The sequence below is a fragment of the Canis aureus genome, chromosome 4, assembly GCF_053574225.1.
Source record: "Canis aureus isolate CA01 chromosome 4, VMU_Caureus_v.1.0, whole genome shotgun sequence".
In the NCBI taxonomy this organism is placed as follows: domain Eukaryota; kingdom Metazoa; phylum Chordata; class Mammalia; order Carnivora; family Canidae; genus Canis; species Canis aureus.
In genome coordinates, this window is record NC_135614.1 from 47319002 (window position 1) to 47344343 (window position 25342).

Sequence of the window (25342 nt, forward strand, 5' to 3'; positions counted from 1 at the left end):
AGGTACTGCAAAATTGATGCAATTGAAGCAAAATCTTAACCTTCTCATTTGTCTACCTAAAGATAATATTTTCCAACCTCTGACTACTGTATTTTCAGTTACTGGGAAAAATCTCTATTGAGGCTGCTTTCTAAACATACAAAGATTAAATTTGCTGACTTGTATTTAGAGAGTAACTACACAGGTTGTAAGACTGTGAGAATAATAAATGTGAAGTGAAAGGAAAACTGGAAGCGGAAGTAATAACAAGGCCTTACATTTTCAAGAGAGAATAGGAAATACTGAATCAGAGTAAGTACTGAGAAGTTGAACAGAATTTTGAACAAGTTGTTTTCATAAAAAATCAATTCAATAAATAATTATTAAGTGGGTGACTGGTGCATTCTAAGATCACCTCTAATTCATTGGTTCAGTAAATCAGTTGCTTTCTGAAATAACAACAATAATAATAATTTACAATCCTGCTGTAAATCAACTGGAATTGTTTTCAGTTTTCAGTATATCAAACAGATATTTGCATCTCAGTAGATCTTAGTAGATGATGATGTTGGTTTCCATGACCACTTATCAATGAAGATGAAAATGAAATTAAGGATAGTGAACAGGGAAAGAAGGGATATAGCACAAAGATGCTAGAATTGGTTGGACTAAGAGATGATCACCAAGAGCCAAAGGAATCAGACTTGAAGATCATCTTAAATAAATAAATACTTTACATTTTTCTTGTTTTAAATATAACTTTTATAATTCTTTTAAAATCTGTGTGAAATATTTAGGAACCAAAAAAGTGGAAAAAGGGGGGAAAGTCCCCAAATTTATACCAAATTTCTTTATATGATAGAACCCTAATAAAATATTAAATATTCTTCTACCTTTTTTATGTGCTTGTGAACACATCTGTGGGCACACTGTTTAATATGGGATTTTCTAAACATAATCTTTTATTATTTGGTATTTTAAATGCACACATATAAATATATACATATATGTATACACATATATGTAGACACACATAATCTTTCCAGGTCAACAAATTTAGATTTGCATCATACTGTTAGTGGATACTTGTATTTCACTGCAAGTCGTATTATTATTTTTTATAATCCATTATTTCTGATATTTTGTCTTTTCGTTTTAAATAATTAATGATTTCATAACCACAGTTTTTCTGCTTATTTTCCTGGTACCTTATATAAACAGTTTTGCCTCTAAGATTCTAGTCAAATTAATTTCTAAAAAACATCTCTGAATAAATAAAGACAGAAGTGGAATGCATTGAAATAGAAACTTAAAATTTCTGTCTACATTTCAAGTATATGGGAACCAAATAAATAGTTTTCCAAAGGCACAAATTTTAACTAAGTAAATATACATTATGCTAGTTTGGTAACATGGTTATTTCTTGAAATATTTGTACTTGAAATTGTATTTAAGAATGTCTTGGTTATCATTAATAACTAAAAGATAAATTAAAAATATTAAAAACATGACTGGCTTAGGCATCACCAAGCCAGAAGGGATGACAATTCAAAGAACAATGGAAGCCATTTATTGTCTATACTGGATGAACTTCAGTTCTACTTATTATGTAATGTGATATGCTCACATATCAATGTGTGACCTAAAATTTGACCCAGTATTACAAGGCTTGAGCTAAATTGAATATCTAAGGAGGAGAGAGAATTTTTAGTTTTCATTTGGTTTCGTTTTGGTTTGGTTTGGTTTTTATAATAAGACCTATCCATGTAAGTCTCATTAATTCCAGTAGGAGGAATTAAAATAATCTGTATTAGCCCAGAGGGAGTTGTCTCCTGTCATCAGATTTTAGTTCTATCTGGTGGGGTGGTTCAATTGTGTGTTATATAATTCACACAGAATTATTGGAGTGTGAATTACTAAATAGGAAGGCACTTAACGCAAAGGACTATTAGAAAAATAACACTGAATTGGAAAGTTTTGTGCTCTACACCAGCACCATTTGATTGTCTAGAAAAATCATAGGACTTACAGTCTAAGAATCCTGGGTTATATCTTCTCTCTAATAGAATAAAACTTTTACCTGTAGATAAATAATTGAGCCTTGGTATCCTTATGTGTAAACTGCCTGCCTACTCAATCTCGGTGTCATGAGAATAAAATGCATGTATATGTAAAAACACATCAAAGTTCTTAGTAAACTCAAATGTATATATTATATTGAAATACCAAATTTTACAATTCACCAGGAAATGCATTGCTGTCTTTCTTATTAAAATCCCTATGAAATGGCTGCAAACTTGACTCCTACAACCTGGGATCAAATATCAAAATCCGATGTCAAAAGTCGGTATGATGTTCTTCCTTTTGAAAGAAAACTTTCAGTCTGTCAGGCAGTCAGTTAAGAGTAGGTAATTTTATTGAGTGCTCTCTCTGCCAGGATATTGAATTCCCTCACCCATCTCAAAAGCTTTGTGTTATCTTTTACTCCCACCTCTCCTTTGTGTTCCATGCCTATCAGTTATGAAACGGCCTGGGACAACCTCCATTGCTCCTGATTTTGCTGTTCTGGACTCATGAGCTCAGGTGTATTTCATTTCCTGTCCTGGATGTCAATAAGGTTGCTAATTCTATCCTCACACACAAAAAGCATCACTCTTACCAGTTTCAAGATGTTTCTGTCCTTATAACCAAAATAGCCATAATTAGAATACTTTCTGGCTTCATTCTCCCACACAAAATCTACTTTGTATGGAAACTATCATTTCCTTCAGACTCCCCTATACCCAATATCTCCCCTTGTATATTATTTTTTTAATCTCTTGTCTGTTGAAATTGCAGTTATTCTTTAAAAGTCCAGCTTAGATGCTATTGCATTAAAGAAACTTGTCTCTTTCAGGCCACCAGGCTGTGAGATCCATTGTTTTGTTTTGTTTTGTTTTTACCTCTCTTATAATGCCTCCCTACCTTCTATATTTTTCTTCTTGATATATTACAGGACTTAAGTCATCCTTTACCCATTGTCCATCTTTGACCCTTTTAGAGTAGAGCATTGTGTATTTATGAGCCTGGAAGGTTTTCTATTCATGTTTAAGACCTACATGTGTAGCATGGTATCCTAATCACTATAAGAATAGATATTTGGGTGGGGGGAATGGGAAAAAGGAAAAGATGAACAAACAAAAGAATGAGAACTACATGATATAGGATTCCTTCTAGGAAAAGCTTAGAACACTGAAAATGTGTTGCTAGGAAAATCTTTAATCGAAATAGTAAATGAATATGTGTTGTTTATTTTAGAAGTCCTACTCTTTGAAAACACTGTGATGTCTTCTTTTACACTGCTCTCTTCAGGATCTGGTGGCATAGAGCCACCTCAGAAGTACCCTGAGACACCAGCATATGGAAACACCCTGACTATGGATCTAATACTAATGTAATTTAAAGAACAGATTAGTATGGTTTACATTCTGTTTTGGGCAACATTTCAAAAGGGAGATTTACAAACCTCCAGCAATTCACTGATGAGACAACTATGAATGAAAAATTGATAAATAGCTGTGCTAGATCACCAGTTGAAGCAACAAAAAGAACAAAGAAAGAAATCTTAAAAGTATCAGATAAGTGAATCTGGATCCTATATTGACAACTATGATAGCTAGCATTATCATCATTCATCATTCCCAGTTGAATTTTCATAGTACGTGATACTGTTCAGTTGAAGAAACCAATTTATCTTTCTATTTCAACTTAATTATTCATAAATTCTGTCTCACTAAGGAGCCATAAGAGAGTCAATGGATGATGAAATCTAGAAGTTGAGATCATATCCAATATTGTACTATTGAGTTGGAAGGGACCTTAGAGGGCCATTTTGTCTCAGTTTCCTTCCCACAGAAAGTCTCTTTTGCAAAGTCCTTGGAAGATCCTTGTTACTCATCAGGTAGTCATATCACTGGTACATTTGTCATTCAGATTTCATCACAGATGGCACCTAAGGATTTTCCTGAACAGGCCATCTAAATCAGAGTTCTTTGAAATTATTTATTACAGCATGATCTTTTGTTTTCTACGGAGCGCTTATTGCTATACAATGCAATACTATTTATTTAATAATTTACTTGTTTACTGTCAATCTCTACCCAATAGACTGTAACATCCATAAGAACAAAGACCTTGCTTAGATTGTTCATTGATATATCTAACTTATCTAAAACAGTTCAAGGCACATGGCAGAAATTCTACTAAGATGTATTTCGTGTTACTGAATAAAACTAAGCATTACTTAAAACCTATAGTTATTATCTTCCAGGGCAGTTCACTTTATTCCTAGAGGCCTCTGTTAGAAAGCCTTTCTAGTTTTAGAGCAAACACCTGTTATCCTACGAATTCCCATTCAGGCTTTTCTAGCAGGGCACCTCTACCTTAAGGTCAATATTTTTAATATTTGAAGACTAAACTTTGAGTCAACCAACAAGTTACTGAGTCTTAATCCTTTGTCACTGCTTCTCCTAGACACCAAGATTTTAATTATTTATTTATTTTTTACAAACAAAAGTTTAATAGTTGAAATGGTAGTTAAGTTACAATATTTGTCATGGTACTAGAGCAGTGATTCTCACTTTCCTTGAGTCCATGGACTGATGGTTATTAATTCAATGAACATACAAATCTACTCATCAGAAAATTGCAAATGGAAGCAAATATTTTACATACTATTTCAGGAGATTCACAAATATCCCCAACCTACTAAAAGACCCTAAATGATGAACACGATGTTTCAAGACACAATCATAGTCCTCAAGGAGGCCTCTCTCCATAGACAGTCACCTTACCTATGTCTTATTTTCTTGAGGCTTCATAAATGCATGCTGTTGCACAGATGGTAGTTTAGGATCTAAACGATTAACTCCTTTCTCAAGACAAAAAGATGCTTTTTAATCTCAAATTGTGTAATTCTCAACTGTAAATTATGAATGGTAAATCAGATTCTCTGGCCTATATCTCCAAATCACTTGGCAAAAAAATATCTTCACAATTCAGAAAAATAATTCTACTAACCATTGTTAGGGATATTTTTACTTTACATGGCTTTAATTCTGTGATGTGAAATATAACAAAATTGTGTTCACATCCTCTCCCTACTCTGTTCCTGTCTGTCTCCTTTTAATAAACTCCACTGAAAGAAAAAGAATTTATTTTTGGTTTTCAGTGATTCCAAAGACAATATATAAAGACCTTGATAGCTTCCTAAGTAATAAAAATTTTCCATAGGCAACATGCATAAATAAAATGATTTGTTTTAACTTGCACTCATTATACACACTGCCTGTTGTATTTCTCTCTATAGCAAATTAAATAGATGTTTTTATTCTGGCAGAAATCTCGCTCTCTCCACTTTGCTTTTGTCTCTCTTCCGAGAGAGATGAGACCTCCTCTGTCAACTTAGAAGCTCTTACTGTCACTAGGCAGAAGGAAAGCACCTCTCCGTGGAGGAGGAGTATCATCTGCCAATAGATTTGGCTGTCAACCACCCAAAAGCACTGTCACTCAGTGTCAAAGCACTAACAACAAAGCAATTATCCACACACAAAAAAGAAAAGAATCAGAAGACCCAAGTTATGTAGATAAAACAGAGCCAGTGAAAAATATAACAAGTATCTCTGAAAACTAAAGTGTGGTTCTCTTCCTCCCTCCCCTCTCTCCCAGTATCCTGCCACATCATCTGTAAAGCCTTCCTTTTTTTTTTTTTTTTTTTAACTTGAAGCTTGGCAAGTATTCCCAATTATTTTGTGAAACACCAGCAACTTATTTTCCATAGGACACTCTTCTATCAATGTTCCACCTTATTTGAGGAAAATATATTCAGGATCAATTAAAATTCAGACAAATCTATGACTTAATTTGTAAAAGCCAAGTAGTAGCAGCCCTACGAAGAAAGACTGTCACATAGAGGATAATTTTAAATGGACAGAATAGAGTTAGAAACAGAAAAAGAGCAACCGAATATTCAATTTTGATGATGCTAGGCAAAGTGCATAATACTGTAATACTATACAAATATATAAATACTATGGTACTAAATAAAATTAATTTTAAACCTGTAGGTTACTAATAAGCTCTGCAGGTGTAAATTAGAAATTCAAACTAAAGTTAGCATCCGAATATGGTAGAAAGATAGTGGCCTCTTAACAGATTGAATTTTCTCCCAGGTTACGTAGTTATTTATTTGTGTTAAAATTCCTACATTCAAAAAATAAATAAATAAAATAAAATAAAATAAAATAAAATAAAATTCTTACATTCATTCAGTGATTATTTACTAAACAACTCAAATGTCCCAACAACTGTACTAACCTCGCAGAATGCAGCGGTGAAAAGTAAAAGCAGTCTTGACTATCTTGGAAGGAGTCTACTGGTAAAGAGGAATGGAAGCAAGTATATGAAAAGATAATTCCTGACTCGGATGTCAGGATTGTTCAGCTCTCTTTCTGGCTCTATATTTCATTTGTCCTGTGCCTTTGACCAAGTCATTTCCTTTCTCTGCAGCAAATTTCCATGCTCTGCAAAAAAATAAGATAGACTATTAACCTTTAATACGCATCTGGTTCTAGAAAATTCCTCATGATTTTATTTGATGGCTTCTAAAGTCTCTTTCCATAACACATTCATACACATAGGAAGATAACCCGGCTACCAAGAATACTTAGGGTACAGCACTGAAAATTGTTTGTGAGGTTTTTTTGCCCTTGGAATCCATAATTTTTACTTAAGTCCACTAACGTCATCATCATTATAATTAACATCATTATATTTTCAAGGTGCTGGAATTTGTGCAACTAACTGGGAATATATACTAGAAAAAAGTTAAAATTGATAAAAATATCCAAAATATTCAGAAAATGTTAAAAATTTTGGAAACTTGTGGGGATGATGAATAGTCATTTACCTAAATTTGTTTAACTGAAACCTTTAGAGAGCCATTAGTGTTCTATATTCTTATTGTATGAAGACATCTGCTATTAATCTAGATATATTTCTTTATCCTCTGGTGCTTTGATTTTTTTCCAGGTGAATCTAATAAAAATATAAAAATATGATCTTAGAATTTTAAAAAATTACACCATACCATGAATTTTAATTTTTATTCCTTTAGATGAGGTAAGTCCTATATCACTTTATAAACTGTTAATTATGAGAATATGGGATTATATGAAGGACAGGATTAGTTTTAATAGTTGTTTTGAAAAGTTAACAGATTTAAAAAGAATTTACCTATTTATTTATGATAGAGACAGAGAGAGAGACAGAGACATAGGCAGAGGGAGAAGCAGGCTTCTGGAGGGGAGCCCAATGTGGGACTCAATCCTGAGATTCTGGGACCATGCACTGAGCTGAAGGCAAATGCTTAACCACTGAGTCACCCAGGCATCCCAGTAGAAGATAAAATTTTTATTAATAATTACTGAATTTCTCTAAATATTTTTTAGAAGAATTTAAAATATAGTAAGTGCATTATATAATTTCAGCCAAAGTCTGAATGTTCTTAATATTGAAAAGCGACATATTCAATATGTTCACGAGTAAAACCCTACAAAGAAATAGAAATTTTCATGTAAAAATGACAATACACTTATAATTTATCTTTATTAATTAATTTCTTATTTATTTATATTTCTTCCATCACATCTTCTCCTGGTGATTACCAGTAAAACTTAGTTTGGTTACTCTGCTTTGAAGAAAAACATGTATTCTATCTTTCAATATAAAAATGGTAAAATGGCACAGGTATATGAAAATATGTAAGGACCAAAACTGTCTAAGAAAAGCTTTCACATTAAGAAATTCCATACTCATTTTGTTAGACTTATACATAGTAGCCAAAATTCCATCTGTGTGTGTGCATGTGTGCGCATATGTGTGTGTGTGTGTGTGTGTGTGTGTCTTGTTCAAAACATCATCAACTATTTGGTAATGATCTGTGAATCCTAATTTCTAAGTGTGAATTCAAACTTTAAGCTAGTTTTCCAGGTAAGAAGCTGGGAGGCTGGGGAAGCAACAGTGTTATTCGAGAAAGATTGGATTAGAGACATAAGGTTGCACTGAGTAAGCCCGTGACTAATAGAATATATGCACCTTCCCCTAACATAAGTAGGCATATTTTATTCATTTTCATTCCTAATCACCCAGTACAATGCTGGTATATGGTTCAATATTTGGTACAAATTTGTCACACCGAAATTAGTTAAATGGATGCTATAAATAAAGATACTCTGATTTCAGTACAATTTCTACCATCAGAGTAACTAGTTGACTTCTATGGTAATTAGCCTACCCACTCTGAAATTCTATCAGCCTGATTATTTGTTAGGAAGAGCATACCAAACATCTCAGATGATAAATGTATCTTTCTTATTTTGGGTACTTCAGATTAAAAAGGAGCACACACGGAGACACAGACATTTACACTTACATATACACACATAGTACTCACCCCATTCATAATAGTTACTCATATTTCAACATTTGCATTTATGGACAACTTTGGATGGATATAGAAAATATACAGAATGAAGAGCTTTTATTTATTCTCTTTATAAGGTACTGAAAATTTATTTTCAATTATAAGAGGAGCTACTCCTATATTTTACAAGCTGGGTCCCTGGTGGAATCAGAGGCTTTAAATTATCTTGTATACATTTTGTGTGTTTTTTGCAAATATAATACATTCATTCTATATCAAGGTAAGAAAAACTTTTTTTGATTTATTCCAAATTTCATAAAAATTGCTTGCTAGACATCTCCATTAGTAAGATGATGATGATAATGATGATGATGATGATGATGATGATGATAGTGTTGATAGCAAATTCTTATCTAGCCTAACTAGACCCTGTTCAAAATGCTTTACACATCTTAATCCATTTAATTCTAACATTAACTCTCTAAAGTTTCTGTAATTTCTATTTTACAGATGAGAAAACTACAGTTAAGAAACTTGTCTTGATCACATAGCTATTTAAGTGGCAGATCTGGAATTGGATCTGATGCATTTAATTACAAATCCAAAGCTCTGAACTGGTAGACTAATGATGTCAATATTAGTATATTTTAATTAAAAATACTAAAAGCTTATTAACCAGTGAAATATTATAAGAAAGAAAAAATTTGAATTTATCTTAAAGATAACTTTGCAAACTGGTTATTTTAGAATAGGTTAGAATTAGAAACATTTGTTGGGGTGGGGAAAAGATTATACCACTTCCTGGTGTCTAGACAGAATGGTACAATTCCTTTAAAATTCTAAGAGAAGAATGAATAATTTTAGGCAAAATGATCCTGCTAATTTAAGTTTTGAAGCAATGAATATTAAGGATAAATATTTCTATTTGTACAGATTCATTTTGAATGATCAGCTTAACAAATAGTCAGCTGAGTTCGCTTGATAATTATTAACAATTTTACTGAATGAATTTTGTTTAATTCTGACCCTAAATAAAATTCTGCTCTTACATGATATTTTTTCAAAAGATCAGCTAAAGGATTTACCAAGTGTGTCAAATAAATACAGGCCTAAGCTATAGAACTCTCAGAACCAATTACACAAAAATGATCAACATTTACCAATTAAATAAAGAACTATATGTTCCAGTACGTATTTACTAAAAGCAAAACTAAAAATGTAGAAAACTCATGTGGCTTTCTTACATACACAAAGGTGGCATTAGATTTGTGAATGAAGAAAAAAGTTACTTAATAGTTCATCAGCAGCTAGTTGTGCCTGAAATAGTAAGATAAGTAACAGAAAACAAAACCCAAAATTCAAAAGGACTTCAAACTGTGAAAAGAAAAAAATATATATGTATATTCTTTTATATTGTACAACACTTTAGCATTTCTGGAGAGTCCTTGATAGAAAAGGATCAGTTTTTCAGGTGGACCTCAAATGGTTTTATAATATTTTCATTTTGTCCTTGAACAAAATGGACCAGTCTCAGATATGAGTTGACTAAACACAAAGGGTGATCTTGACCTCTCCCTTGCTCTAAATTTACCAGAGCTATCCTATTAGAGCTTTTGTAGATCTACTTTCATTTTATTTCTAGTTGTGTGTATGTGTATATTTTTGTCTTATCTCCAGCACTTCCAAAGCTAATAGCTGGAAATATAAAACAAGTCCAGAAATTGTTGTGTATAGTGCATATGAATAAGTTTCTTAGAATCATTGCCAACTTGGGTATCTCCCAACTTGGAAACTTTCCCAGATGGGTGCACTTAAAAAAGTTATGTCATTCTCCAAGTTGTTGTTGACAAATGTTTCTGTGGATGCTAATAGACGTAAATGTTATTTCCTATTTAGACTAAGTATAGAATGGAGCGTTTACAACATCACATTAGAGATTCTTATCAGCCAGGAGTGGAAAAGGGCCTGGGAGAGAGACAAAAACATTACAATTGTATACAGTGATTAATTCATGTGTAGGGTTTGCCAAGGTGTGTGTTTCTGGAGAATTCCAGCCAGAGCTCAGATGTAGGACTGTAATTGTGTTATGTGGGAGGGGTTCACAAATATCTGAAGTTTTAAAAAGAAAGAGCTCTGTATTTGTAATTAAATTATATTATTTTTCCTATTATACTTGTTACAGACTAGGATTCATCCTGATTTTTTAAAAAAGAAGAAGAATATGGGTTTTCTAATCTGATTCTCCCCAAACTATACTCAAAATATTCAAAAAATGTATTGGATAGCAGATGGTAGTAAAGCATCAGCAGTAGGAACAGGTTCTCAGCACCTGAACTAAGGACAGGATTTTCTATAGATACACACAGTGGAGAAAGAATAGTCCCAGTCATCACATGATCTTGACTCTGAGTAGGGAGGTAATTCTATTTCTTACAATTGGGTCTTTATCAATTTCTTTTGCTTCATTTAAACAAATATTGGGGAAAGAGAAAGGAAAGGGGAAAAATGGAAAAATTATGTGCACTCAAGCAGAGAGCCAAAGAACACCATTTCAAAACATGATAATTCCTTTGGAAGTTCAAGGTTAAAAGAATATCAAATTGATCCACAATAAGACACATATTAATATTTAATATGATTTCCTCCTGCTCGTGTGCCAGTCAGACATTTGGTCCTTAGCATGACATTAATGAGACTGTGAGTTCCTTGAGACAGACACCATGTCTAGTTTATTTCTCCACACCCCATGGGATATAACCCAGTGACTAGTACTAGAAGGGGCTCAATACATATTTGAAGAGAGAAATCCAAAATAATTAGTCTTATGTTTATCTTAAACAAAGCTTTGCTTCCATTCAAAATTAGTTACTTTTTGGAAGCTTCTAGATTGCCAATGAATAAATACAAATCATTGTTACGTTTGCAAAATTAAACACTGAACTGGGTGGTTGCTAGGGCCTTTTCCGGTATTAACATTTTCTTGTCTCTGGACACATCATCTGTGTTCTTTTGTTTTATGATGTGGGGGAAAAATGTAGTATACTACATTTTGGTAAAAGTTTTCTCTTTTCAGGGTGGTGATTTTGTTTTGTTTTGTTTTGAGGTAGAGGGGAGTCAATGTGAATATGCTGGCAATTTCAAATAAAAACTATTGCTTTGCTTCAGGTTAAATCACTTAACCTGCTGTGAAGCAATTAGAATCCATTTCGCTATTGAGCACAGCTAGGTGCTTAATAAAAGGGTCACAGGGAGTCACACATAAAGATGGTCACTCAACTTTGCAAATCTACCAGCTGTGCAAAATGGTCACTACCCTGATGCTGGACAAGTAGGTCCATTCCCTGACTCCCACTCCCCATTTTGTAAAGACTACTGAATTGCAGAATTTATAGCCTCTAAGCGTAAGGCAAGTGTTTGTATGCATTTTTTGAAATGCTATTTTATTAAATTTTATTTTACATGATAGAGAATGTTGCCAGAGATTTTTACATACATGATAAATCTCTCACTTCTCTTATTTATTGGCAAATGATGAAAGTCAAAAACAATTCATCACCTGCTGGGGCCACTCATATATAAAACCAAGCCTGCTGTTATCCACCATGCTTTAAATCAAAATCACACAGCTAACACACTCTCACCCTTGCACATTCCCACACTCAAAGAAAAGGCAAACATAATAAATGTCTTCTCAAAAACAGAGGCAGTCCAACAGTTAGCCAAAGCAAAATGTTCTCTCTCACATTTACCTATATTGTTCTTCTTAAAGAAGTGTAATGAAAAAGCAGTCCAGATTTCCGATGCTGCCACGCAAGTCTGGAGCCTATTTAATTTACTATTTAATTAGCCACTAACCTTTTCTCAAGATTATTCAAAACATACATTCCTGTTTAATTCTCTAACGTACAAGATAAACATTATTTTTCTAATGAAAACAGAGACTCTATGCTTATGCAAGAATATGAAAGAAATACAAAAGTTACTTTTGCTTTTACAATAGGGACACGTTAAATGTGAAAGACTATTTAAATGGTGGAGATTCACTTATGTGTAATGAAAGAAATATCTTTGAATGTGCCAACTAGGAAAAAATCTTAATAGACATTTTTGTAGTTAAAGAGACTTTTATTTTAATTCTACCTCCTGAAATACAAATGTCTAAAACTGCACCCTGCCATAATCTTAAAGTCATGCTGAAATTCCTACTTGTATCAGGGATGGCCAATAGTATCTTAATTTTATGAAGGTAAAATAAAAGCAATTCACATTTCCTATGCATACTTTGACCATGATACTGGTTGGCTGAGTATTATTTTGAGTTCCTGTGGCTACTGCCCATTAGTTCCAGTAGAGAAAGATAATGACTCTGTGGTATAGCAATTTATCATACTACTGCTAGATCTGAATTCCATATTCAAGCCACTATGTGTGAAACCAATCCACAAAGGAGACAGAAAACCAGCAGAACTTGAAAAGCAGATATCTTGCATCAGTTATTATTGATGAATGCAAGAAGAAAATTGTACTGCTTTAATTGTTTTGTCTGAGACTCCATCTCATCATGTGAATCAAGAGGGAGCCTCATCAAGGCCTCCACAATTTTTTTTTTTCCTTTCATAGGTTGGGACATGGAATGAAACAAAATCTCTGAAAAAGAGTACTTCAAAGATGGCAAAGGGACAACAAGTGTGAATTTACTGTACTTGGAGTCTCTTCTTGATTCAAAGAGTTGAAGACATTTGTCTAATACCATCAGAAAAGTAGCACAGGGTGGCTTTCATTAGTTGTTTTAGACAATCAATGGAATTTGTCTTGAAACATCCATACTTTTAATACTTTGCAATCAGTGGAATGCATTTTTTTTTTTTTTTTGGATGGCCAACTGGGGTCTAGTATGCTCAAGGGCCATAATTAAATCTACTTTCTCTGAAATCAAAATATTGGGTTTGGCCTCATCAGCACTCTGAATAAAAGAAAACTATTATTTCAATGGTAGAGAGTTGGATTGCTTACATCTCTAAGGATATGGTTGGGGCAGCAGCTACTTCACCAAATCCAATCTCCTTGCAAAGCCAGAAGTCAAGAGATTTATCATTGCCAATGCTGGGCAATTAGAAAGTGTAATTTGTCAATGCCATTTAGTGGCCAGTGAATGAATGGATCAGACCTATCTGGAAGCTGGCTTTTAATGGTAAAAGGGGAATTCACCTAGACAGATAATCTATTTCTCAAAAAGGAATTGACTTTTAAAAGTCTATTTGATTGTACTCTCATTCATTTATTACTTGTATTTGGAAATGTCCTATCCACCTAGTTTTCCAAGTTCTTAATTCCTCTCTACTGGTTCTCTGACCTTTGAGATTATTTACCTTTGAAAAGATTTTCTTTTTAAAATTTTAAAAAGATTGTATTTATTTATTTGACAGAGCAAGAGAATGAGAGAGAGAGAGAGAGCACACTAGCAGGGGAACAGGAGAGGGAGAGGGAGAAGCAGGTTCACCCCTGAGCAGGGAGCCCAATGCAGGACTCGATCCCAGGACCCCGGATCATGACCTGAGCCCAAGGCAGACACTTAACTGATTGAGCAACCAGGTGTCCCTGTTGAAAACATTTTCACAGTTATCCATGAAACCAGAGCAAATACAAAATGGAAAGGAGAAACAAGCAAACAAAACTTCATTTTTAGGCCACTCCCACTTCAGCAGGGCACCATGAAGAATCTTCAAAAGATAACATATTCATGGCTAGGTTAAAAACAGAATATGATTGAACTATGCAAGCCTTACTTACACACTTAATTATTCTGCTATAAAAATAGTCAAGTGATAAGAGTTGGCCAAAGAATAGTGTGTTGAGCTTTATTATAATTCTACTAATAAATTTTGGTTTTCTATTGAAGTTAAAATTAAAATTGTCTTTTTGACACTTTTGAAATACATAAAATAATTCATCTGATTACTTTGTCAGAAGCATGTATAGAAAATATATTTCAGATTCAGCTCTCAACTATTATGCAGATACTATTTTTGAAGCCACAGAATTACTTATGATATGACTTCTGAAAATTACTACAGTTAAAATCAATTCCTTTCATTATTTATTTTGAGTATGCTCTTATATATTTCTTAAGTGAATTCTCTTCCTTGCCCCCTCCTAACACCTCTTTCTCTGACCAATCTCTTTAATTTACCATTCCTTTCAATAAGGGGCTTATCTCCATGGAAAGCATAATAGGCTTGTAAAGTAACTTACTCTCATGAAAAAATATACTTTTCTTCATTGTGAGGGTGCTTCCTATCATGAGATCCATTTCATGATTCAAGTGGTATTTTTTTAAGTATATGTGCCTAAGTCAGGGCTACATAAAGAATTGTCCTTGGGTAGATGGCAATCTAAAAACTGTTACTGGTCTGCAATGTGATGAGATGGTGCTAGGATATAAATTATAACACTAGGCACACTGTGGTTTTCAGCAAGACTTTTTTTTTTTATAGAAGGACTTTCTCAATAAGGAAATACTGTGTGGATATGCATTCTGGTACACACTGCATGTCTTGTTAGAGGCCATTAATAAGCAGTTTAAGTAAAAGCACTTTGAGTGACAAAAACTACCCATGTGTAATTGGTCTTATGCCTGATCTGGTTCAAAGATCTGTGGATTTAACAGCTGTATAACTCTAGAGTATTATAATAGAGGATCTATTCTCGGTCCTCCTTCTCCCTTTTCTACCACAGAGCCCTTTCAGTGTCATAGGTGCCATGTCATTCATTCACTCACTCACACATTCATCCTTTATTTAATAGTGTCACTTCACAATACTACTTGTTTTCAGGGAGTTTATATTCTAAGGCAAGACACCACCAAATAATATACAAGTACAAAAACTAAGCATATTCAGAAAATCGTAAATGCTTTGAAGAAAACAAAACAAGATGATGTGATTAAACCCTACAGGACAGAGTGGCATATGTGTGTTGCTTTAGAATGAGCATATGAGCTGAGAACATAATGATGAGGAGGAATCAGCCACTTAAGGTGGGATAAGCTTGACATGTTAGGGGAATAAGAAAAGGGCTTGGAGGAAATGGATTCTAGTGAGCAAATGGGGAGGGCCCAGTGCCTGTACAACGAAAGCCTACCAATAACACCTTCTTCCTTTATCCATTAGTCATCAGACTGGCATTATCACTTAGCAGGAATGTTTCTTTTCAAATTGCTTAACATTTCCAATTCTAATTGACAGAATTATTGAGATCAACAAGCTCCTAGCTTGTCTAAAGTGATAACATTAGGAGTCATAATTAAATGTGTCTGACTTTGAGAGCATAAGTTACTCCTTTTAAAAATCACTCTTTAGGACTCAGGGTATCTAATCAACTGAATACACTCTTGTGGCCTGAAGAAGCTCTGCCTTGTGGAAGTACACAAGAAATTAAACCAAATAAGAACCTAAACCAGGGCCTTGGAATTTAATTGTTGTAGAAGCCATACTGAGAGCATGAATAAGTCAAATGATAGGGATTAGTGTTAGTCTGTTTGTAAATTGCAACCAATGTGTGTGATGTGAAAAGGAATGACAGGATCATGGTGAAAGAGAAACTAATAGGCCTTTTCTAGAAGTATATGCCACCATGGAGGTCTAGCCAATAATTTTTACATGTGCGTATGGCTCTGCTGTGGCCAGATCTTCTGATCTGTTCATGAGAAGGAAGAATTTGGGATTTGGAGATGAGAGCAAATGATCATTTTAGAAGTTGACAAGTTACTAATAGCAAAGCATATCAAACAAAACACAACTTCAGGTCTCCATTAGCTCACCAGTTGCTGGCTTCCAAAGTTTGATTTAATCATGGGGCTCAGCTGATAATTCAAGAGATACACAAACATGACCATCTTACTATTATGGCAAGTCTCATGAATAGCCAGAGAGTCTGTCCTAGTTCTCATCTTGTATGGTGGCAGTTTAGACCTGGTAACAATAGTTCACAACAGTTCCAGATTTTGTAACATGCTCCATCACTAGGGTTATAAATTCTGGGAATTTTAAATTCTTCCTAACAAGTTAGTAAGTTTTACGTACAACCCAGCATCAGTTAGTCAGCTAAATGATACACTTCTAGACAAAGACAGGGATTGATGACATAAGGATATATTTTTATAATTAGTCCTTTTTTTTTTTACTTACAATACCTAATATTACTCTAATGAACACCATTCTATTACCTGTTGATAACCATTAATCTAACAAAAGTACTGTAGGTGACAGCAGCAGATTGCTTCCTATACTATTTAATTCAACAAAATCAAAATCATTTCAGTTTAAATGGGAAAAACATGAAAAGAAAAGCAGCTGTTGAATCACTCTGATTTCCATTTTCAATCAATAACTAGCCTCTGATATCTATTACATTAACCCTCAGGAGAGGGATTTGCCACATGTCATTGGAAGAGCATTGCTAGGAAGCGGGGTTGCCTATTGGGATTGGATTCCTTTGGTTCCCTGGGCTGCAGCATGCTGTGTCTGACTGTACCTCTTGAGCTGCACTGGGTGGCTGAACTCTCCTAAATGCTTGAAAGTATCATAGCCCAAGACAGCAGTAAATAGTTCGTGGGGAAATATCTGTTACAGGAGTGTCAGTAATCTTAGGTATCACATTATTATCACTCACTAGTCAAGAGACCCTGGGTGCTTTTTGTCACACGTTGCCTTGTCTAGTCACCATGAAATAACGACCATCAGGTTACATACAGGATGATATGTGTACATGTGTGTCTCTAGGCATGAACTTCTCTTTTTCCCTTGCTAGTGGTTACTTTAAAAGAAAAATTTCATGTCTGACCTATACCTAGCTGTTATCCAAGAATTAAATATAGCAATTTGTTGCAGTAATATTCCCCCAGAGTCCTTCAGCAAGAACACAAACTATTTAAGTTATGCTTAAGGTGTATTTCATTTTTAAGTCTCATCTCTGGCATGCAACATATTCTAAGCAGCATTCTCTCTCTTCAGCAGTGCAAGCAATTTTCCTCAATAACTTCTTTTCCAGCCTGGCATATTTCCCTCACTGGTGTTTACCATTTGAATAATCACATTTGCTTTTGGTTTGTAATAGTTTTATTGAAAAAATAAAGAAAATATTGTACATAGGGAAAGGCCCTTCCTCCTCCAGCAACCCCATCAAGACTACTACTACTTCTTTGTGTTAGGGAAAATCTATCTATCTATCACCTATCATCTATCTATCTATCTATCTATCTATCTATCTATCTATCAATCATCTATCTATCTATCATCTATCACCTATCTGATCTCACAATACAATTTCAAAACAATTTCATTTGTCTCTTAAACACACATTGATTTTTAGAAATTATTCTTAGTTTCTAACCAGATGTTTAAAGTACTCTTGCAAGTAGTGTTACATCTTTTCTCTTCTAGTCATATACCCTGTGCTGTCCCCTTTCTATGAGTCAGATGCATTGTACATGTTGCCAATATTTGTATTGCAGTCATCTTTTTTAGTGTTTTCAGTTGTGTATCCGTTTCCTGTGGCTGACTTCACAAATTACCACAAATTGGGTGGTAAAACAACAGAAATTTATCCCCTCACAATTATGGAGGCAAGAATTCAAAGTCCTGGCAGGGCCATACTCCAGCTGAAGGCTCTAGGGGAGACTTTTTGCTTCTTTTGGTTTCTGATGATTACAGGTATTCTTTGTCTTGTGACAGCATTATCTAGTCTCTGCCTCTGTCTTTGCATTGTCTTCTCCCTTTTGTGTCTCTGTGTTTCAAAATTCCCTCTGCTTTTCTCTCAAGGACATCAGTCATTGGATTTAGGGAGTACCTTAAATCCAGGATGATCTTATCCTGAATCTTTCCCTAATTACACCTGCAAAGACACTTATTCCAAATAAGTTCACATTCTAAAATTTCAGGTAGACATTTTTTGGGGTCCACGATTCAAACTGCTACAGGCTAATTGACATTATTTTTTTTTAAGTACCTGTGATAAACTTTTTCTTGTATAACTTTATTCTTCTTCCTATTGAAAAATGCTTGTTTTATAGGATTTATAAATGAGTTACAGAAAGTAAGAGTACACATTTTATTTAGAACAATTTCTAGCTGCATTCAGTGGCAAAAATATATTTTCAATAAGGAAAAAATGACAAGAATATATAATTTTAGAATTATATTTTATTATACAGTGTTGTTCAATTATGTTCTGTAAATCATGCTTTATAAAGAATCTAGTATGTTTAAACTGACTCTGAATTATGATCTTTTATAACTGAATATTGGGTAACAATTAAATATCACAATTCTGAAGAATTTTTAATATTAATGGACAGTGTGAAGAACTTTAAAGAATTTAGTCCATGTGTTTGTATATTTGTCTGTATATTTTGAATATTATTACTTATGGTTGATGGTACTGTTTTATAATTTGTAGTCTTTTCTGTTTTCTGATTTTTCTACCATCACTCTTATATTTATAATTTTATTTATTTTTTATTTTTTTATAATTTAAAAATTATTACTTAAAACCTATGTATATGAGGCAATCATTTCAAAAGTTCTTAATTTTTAGGCTGGAAATCTATTTTTTCCCTCTCTGTTTTTACTATTATCCATCTTCACTGATTTAATAATGAGATACATTGAAAATTAGCTTTAATTTCCATATAATTTATCATTATCCAATAATTCATATTTATTTACTTAGTGCTTATAAGCTTCCCTCACTTTACCTTATATAGGAGAATAAATATGAATAAATCATGTCTCTGTCCTCAAGGGACTTGCTATAGATTTAAGAAAATGGTTGAAACAAATCAATAATTGCAACAGTGTGATAGATGGTAGGGTAGAAGAACGTCCTAAGTTCTGAGGAGGCATAGTGGTAGAGCACATAATGCTGACTGGAGGAGTAAGAGAGTTTCCAAAAGGGAATGTCAACAGAGCTGAGTGCAGAAGGGAAATACATCAAGCAGAAAGGAGAAGAACATTCTAAGCAGAGCACGTAACAAGTTCAAAGGACTGAAAACTCTAAATTTTCCAAAGTAGTCAAGGATGTTTTGGGGAGTGGAGAGTTATAAAAGAAGTCAGGGAGCAAATTATACATATGAATATCATTTGGAAGTGTCTGGAGAACCAATGAAGGCCAAAAAATGGAATGGGTGTGAGCATCTTGGATTTTCAACAAGACTACTCTGGCAAGAAACAGGTAAGTGGAAGGATATAATGGCAGTCAGGGCTTCAACTAAAAGGTCACCATTAATGTAGGAGGTAAGACAACTGCAATGCTACACAAGGCAAGTACTTGGACTTGAAATTTATTTAGAAGGCAGACACTGCTATTGTTTATTGAGTTAAAACAATGTAGATTATGGAAAAGTAACATTTGAATCTTTATTGCTGCCTTGGATAACTATTTTTGTGATGGTGCCATTCACTCAGGTGGGAAACAGAGTTGAGCAACTTCTGTGAACAGGATGAAAAGTTGAAATTGTGGAAATGCTTAATATGATATTGTCATTAATACCCAAGTTCAGGTGATTATAAGGCAGTTGAATATTTAGGATCTGAAGATTAAAACAACATTATAGACCGAAGGTTAGCATTATGGAGGTACTAGAATATATTTGAACCAATATAAATGCACAAAGAAAATGTGTGTAACACAAGGGCGCCCATGTATTATTTACCTATATGTTTTTTGGGGAGAAAAGATTCCCTAATATTTTTGTTATATATATATATATATTTTTTATGATAGTCACAGAGAGAGAGAGAGGCAGAGACACAGGCAGAGGGAGAGGCAGAGACACAGGCAGAGGGAGAAGCAGGCTCCATGCACCGGGAGCCCGATGTGGAATTCGATCCCGGGTCTCCAGGATCGCGCCCTGGGCCAAAGGCAGGCGCCAAACCGCTGCGCCACCCAGGGATCCCTTTTTTGTCATATTTTAAAAAGTGCTTATTGCTGCTCATAATAGCTACAAATGCCTGGTATAAAATGAATAGATCTTGGAGGATAAAATCCTGATTTATCACATAATTAACATGTGGGTCTGGAAGTGAGGGTAAGGGAGGAAGAACATATGACTGAGATTTAAAAACTTAGTGAACAAAAGGAAGGAGGGAGAACTAGAAATAGGCAGTTTTAAGGAGGAGAAAATAGAGGGTCAAATGCTATGAAGAGGTTGTTAAAAAAAAAGAACCAAATATATTTTGGGTTCACAAACAAAAATCAGTAGCAGGTAGAAAATTTTTCCTACTTTAAAGAGGTATACTGAAGTTTGTAGGGGTAATGTGTCATGATGATCTGGGATTTGCTTTAGATTACATTAGGACAAAATTAATTGAAGCAAATATGGTGAAATCTTAACAGCAATTCAATTCAGGTGATATGTTATGGAGCTGATTGTATTATTTCAATTTTATCTATGTTTGAAATTTTTCATAATGAAAGGTAATACAAACAAAAAATTAAAAATTAAAAAAAACATACACTTCACCAGAGCCAGTTTCCTATAAGGTGTCAGTAACAGTAGAATCCAGATTTCAGAAAAAAGTTTTCAATTTCTATTTATATGAATTATTTTATTTGCTATCTCTCTCTTTCTTGATCTCGCTACTCCTTCCACTTTCCCTCTTCCTTGTATCTTTCCAGCACATATTTGGAAAACAACTATTACTATGCTCTGCCCATCATAATTCATATGCAAAAATCAATTTTGGAAAGCAAATCTCCCTAAGTTCCTCCAATGGAAAAATAAAGGGCCTGTGTCTAACAGACTTTGTTTTACTTAAATGTTTGAAAATAATAAAAACACTTGCAAGAGCAAATATTTCCTCATTAATTGAAATTGATGCAACCAAAGACAAGAATTCCAGAGGTAAAAGTTCATGATGGAGTAGGTATTAACTGCTCATGTGTCAGGCAAAAGTTTCTGTCAGACATGGTGGGAAAGTAACTTTTAATAAAAACCAGGTCCACTTCAAGAAATACTTGAAAAAAAAAACCATGAGGTTTTGAAATAGTTGTCCCCTCCATGTCGAACACTATTTTTTTTTTCTAGGTTTAAATTTCAAAACAGCCTGTGAATGTATCAGCTTGGCATAAGAATATGTAAAAGATTTTCTGCTTTCTCACATAAGGTATACATAGACACACACAGAGAGAGAATTTTTCCTATTGCAAATAGCATTGCTTTATGGCAGATTGCCAGAACTCACAGAGGCATGTTATCACACTGTCAGGAGGCATTGTACCAATGAGGAAAGATACCAGTTTTAGGCATTGTATAGAGTAATTGTGGTGTAGGTATTCCAATTGATAAAAGAGCAGAAATTTTGGCATTACATCAATAAGCAGTATAATTAAGGTAATAGGTAGCATGCCATCTAATCAAGTTACTACTGTAATACCAATGTGAGTTAACTTACTTTACACTCTCTGAATACTAATTACAATCCCTTTCAAAATTTTACAAGATGCAATATATTTAACAGAATTTAACCTAGTTGGATAATTACTATTGTGCTAATAAATAAAAACTATTATTGAATAAACATACTGAAGCTAGTTTTTATGGATTTCTTCAAAAGTATTCTCCAGCTACTACCACTATAATTAGAAAATATAGACTAAATCTCATTTAAAAAAAAAATGCTTTAATGTAAGCATGGTATCTTCTGCCTCTAGTTTACATAAGGCTACCTATCATATGGAAATTTAACCAAAAAAATCCAACATCTTAAATTTGAAAAGGCATTTAAAAATCTCCTTCAAGTCAGTTGTCATCTCTATTTGTGTGAGGGAGTGGACAAAGGGTGCATTTCCTAGAAAAGATTATTTTTGCAATTTCAATTATAGTTGGCTGATTCCCACTCTTAATATAGTCTCCTGCTTTCAGAGGCTTCCACCTTAAAAAAGAATAATAAAAAGACTTAAGTAATTAATGTTCATAATCCAAGTCCTTCTCTCTATATGCACCATTTATCGCACTTTTATTTTCACTTCTCTCTCTTTCTCATACTTTAAATCATGTGCTATTTGCCTTCTTTTTCTGCCTTCTCTAATTTTCATCTTCTCCCATCCCTACCTTCCATCATTTATCTGTCTTGGTTCAATCATGCTTGCTCCTTTACTCAAGTGTTGGCATTCATGTGTTGAGTTCTAAATGCCTCAGTGATGATGGGTCTCTTTCTGAATTAATTGACAGAGTCAAATGTCAGTGTGATATAAGTATGGAAGGAAACCCTACAGTTTATAATACAACCTGCTTCTAGTTTTTATGTAAGGCCCAAACCATGTTTATAGCTGTAATCTTATTTTTTAAATGATGTGTTATTAGGCATCCATGTAAAAATGGCATATTAAACATAAGCATCTATACATCTTCCTACTTGAAATGTCACAAATAAAATGGAAATGTAATATATATAAACACACAACATATGTAGAACAGGTATTGTAATAACAGCAATAAAAGTAGGAAAACGCTAATGTTAAACCATGTAGCAAAAGCTACAAATACACCAGTTGTTTTTTTTTTTTAAGATTTCATTTATTTATTCAAGAGAGAGAGAGAGAGAGAGGGAGAGGCAGAGACCCAGGCAGAGAGAGAAGCAGGCTCCATGCAGGGAGCCTGATGTGGGACTCGATCCCAGGTCTCCAGGATCAGGCCCTGGCTAAAGGTATTGCTAAACTGCTGAGCCACCCGGGCTGCCCCTACACCAGGTTTTATACCACAAATTGTGGTATTCTTTACACATGGGATAAAAAGGATAGCAAAAATTAAAGACATCAGCAAATAGCGAGTCATAAAAATCCAGACCATTTTCCACATAGATACATTAAATGAACAATGGGAAACTGGCTACAATAACTTTATAGGATAGGAGTTCTAGTAATCAGTTAAAGATCTATAGCCACCAAGCAAAAGCCGAAACAAAGAAGCATCACATTCAAAACAGTAGGGAATTTGTAGCATTTTTACTCGGAATTTCCTTACTATCTCAATGCATTTTGGGAAAAGCAGTGGCCTCATCCCAGTTCTCTTCTGTGAGCCAGAAAGAACACAGCAAATCTAATTTGTAACAGCAGAACTTGTGTAGGTGCTGACTAATGGGTCTTTATGTCATCCAACATGGAGGTCAGATGGCAAAAGCAGCAAAACTCTGATCTCAGGTTAGGGGAAACTGCAAAAAATAGTGGTTATGGATTGTGAAAACCACAAGGATATTGCAAGACCTCTCTTGGACAAGAGAGTACTCACTGAAAGTGCCATGATCATTCTGAAAATAGGAGGGCTAATGCATATCTGTATACTGGGTAGTAACATAAATAACCTTTTCCCTCTCTTTATCTAGAATTTTAACAACCATGATTTCACCCAGCAGGGAGAAGATTTTTAATTTTTTTTCTGGAGAGTCTGACTAGCATAAGGGGAAAAACTTTAAGAAACTGGAATTGAAGATCGCTAGCTTATTGATAGAGATTAATCATATCACAATAAAGATAATGGTGGGTATGCTCTCCAGTGAGACTTAGTCATAATTTTTTAAAACACCAGATTCAAAAAAAAAAAAAAGTTTTTAAGAACTTTCATAGAGAGAAGAAAATAAAAATAAAAATTCAATTTTTTCATACTTTTCAATATTTGAGAGGTAAAGGCAATGGAACAATATCTTAATTCAGAAAAGCAATTACCTCAACCTACAATTTTATACCTAGCCAAACTTGAAATTACTTCCTTGGTAGAATAAACATTTCAGACCTGTATAGTCTCAAAATTCTTAATTCTCACATGTCTTTTTAAAGGAAGTTATTGCAGATTTAGCTGTCCTCAAATGAAAGAGTAAATCAAGAAAGAAATCATGGTCTGTAGGAAATAAGCCACCCCCCTTAGAAAATAAATATAGGTGCTCACTAGAATAGCACCGAGGAGGGATTCTAGCATGGTAGCTGTGTAATGGGTATATAGAGTCATCTAAGAGAGACTTTTGGAGGATGATGAAATGGACACAATAGCTGATATACCTGTGTCTCCCTAGGGGAGACTTAAATAATCTCTGATAAGTTTTGAGTTCTCTTTGAATTACACAGAAAACTATTAATGGGCTGAATTTTGTCCACCTAAAATTCATGTTGAAGTTCTCAGTGCCTCAGAATGCTACTGTGTTTAAAATATGGTATTAAAGCAATGATTAAGTTAAAATGAGGTCATTAGGGTGAGTACTAATCCAATATGACTGGTATCCTTATAGGAAGAGGAAATTTGCACACAGAAATGTACAGAGAGAAGACCATGAGAAGACAAAGAGAAGATATCCACCTGCAAGCCAAGAGACCTCTGAAGAAACCAAGCCTGCTGACACCTTGATCTCAGACATCTGGCCTCAAGAATTTTTGGTAAAGGTTTTTTTTATGTATTTGAGGCAGGGGAGGAGCAGAGGGAGAGAAGCAGACTCCCTGTTGAACACAAGCCCAACATAGGGCACAATCTCACGACCCTGAAATCATGTCTCCAGCCGAAATCAAGAGTTGGAAGCTTAACCAACTGAGCTACCCAGGCACCCCCAGCCTCAAGAATTATAAGGAAGTAAATTACTGCAGTTTAAGCCTCTCAGTCTGTGGTACTTTGTAATAGCAGCCCTAGCAAACCAACATATTAACCCAACAACAATGAAAAAAATCATGATCATTATTAAGCAAACTCTTGTTCTGGAAAGGAAAAGGATTTAAGCTAACCATAAATGTAATGGAAACATACTGGGACCAGGAAGATGGTCAAAAGGATGATTGTGTGCTGAGTGGGGGGATGAAGGGGGAGAAATAAAACAAAACATTAATCCTATATAAAGGGAAGATAATAGACAATGAAATTGAAAA

At 34.2% G+C, this 25342-nt stretch overlaps 1 protein-coding gene across 4 annotated transcripts in view; it reads right to left on the bottom strand.

Annotated features, from left to right (window-relative positions):
- The window catches only part of LOC144312683 (uncharacterized), a 2041845-nt gene that overhangs the window by 497720 nt on the left and 1518783 nt on the right, over nt 1–25342 (bottom strand). For all 4 annotated transcript variants that reach the window (XR_013378226.1, XR_013378224.1, XR_013378221.1 and 1 more), the window contains one exon: nt 6334–6539. The gene's annotated coding sequence lies outside the window, so the exon portion shown is untranslated. The remainder of the gene's footprint in view (nt 1–6333; nt 6540–25342) is intronic.